At 62.4% G+C, this 1156-nt stretch overlaps 1 protein-coding gene across 1 annotated transcript in view; it reads left to right on the forward strand.

Moving 5' to 3' along the window:
• LOC106896634 (growth/differentiation factor 7-like) overlaps positions 1-1156 on the forward strand; it is a 4883-nt gene that overhangs the window by 964 nt on the left and 2763 nt on the right. The window lies entirely within an intron of this gene.

Genomic DNA, 1156 nt, shown 5'->3' on the forward strand with positions numbered 1-1156 from the left:
GTGTTTTTTTGCGGGGGGGGTGCGCCCCCGGGGGGGGGGGGGGAGGAATTACCGGGGCTGACGGAGGCGCGGAGCAGCCCCGGACCCCCCCCATGAGCCGCCCCGCTGTGCCCTCGGTGGGGTGGGGTGGGGTCGCAGCGCAACGACCCGCAGTGGGGCAGGGGAACCGGGACGGGCTGCCCCGCCGGGACCCCGCCGTCGGGCGGGAGGGATGGGGATGGGGATGGGGATGGAGATGGGGCTTCTGCATGGATTTGGGGATGGAGCTTCTGCAGGGGTTTGGGCTTGAGGAGGGGGTTAAAGTATGAGTTTGGGCTTGGGGATGGGGGGTTTGCATGGGTTTGGGCTTGGGGATGGGGGGTTTGCATGGGTTTGGGCTTGGGGATGGGGGTTTTGCATGAGTTTGGGCTTGAGGACGGGGCTTGGGCATGGGTTTGGGGATGGAGATGGTGCTTCTGCATGGGTTTGGGGATGGGGCTTCTGCATGAGTTTGGGCTTGGGGATGGGTTTTTTGCATGGATTTGGGCTTGAAGATGGGGTTTTTGCATGACTTCTGGCTTGAGGATGGGTGTTTTGCGTGGATTTGGGCTTGAGGGTGAGGGTTTTGCATGGATTTGGGCTTGAGGATGGTGGTTTCGCGTGGACTGGGCTTGAGCATGGGGGTTTTGCATCAGTTTGGGTTTGGGATTGGAGCTTGGGCATGGGTTTTAGCTTGAGGATGGGTGTTTTGCATGAGTTTGGGCTTGGGGATGGGGCTTCTGCATGAGTTTGGGCTCGGAGAACTGAGTCGTACGTTACTTTGAGAGTGCAGGGATGTGTTTGTACGCGGGCACGGAGCTTGCACGGCTGGTCTGAGCACGGGTTTGTGCCTGGGATGGGGTTGTGCGTGGTTGTGCGTGAGGACAGGGCTTGTGCGTATTTTTGGGGAGCAGGGTTGCACGTTGGTTGGTCTGAGGACGGGGCGGGAGGGGGGGTGCACGGGATGGGGTAGCAGGGGGTTGGAGGATGCCTTTCGGGGGTTGAGGACAGGCTGTGAGGTGCAGCCCAGCCGGGATAGGGACAGGACACCCCCCAGATCCCCCCTCCCCTTCTCCTACGACCCCGCCACCTGATGCGCTGCCGGGGACCGGGGGCGTGCGGCTCAGTTTGGGGGCAG

Source organism: Calidris pugnax, unplaced genomic scaffold (genome assembly GCF_001431845.1).
Source record: "Calidris pugnax isolate Ruff unplaced genomic scaffold, ASM143184v1 scaffold171, whole genome shotgun sequence".
In the NCBI taxonomy this organism is placed as follows: Eukaryota; Metazoa; Chordata; class Aves; order Charadriiformes; family Scolopacidae; genus Calidris; species Calidris pugnax.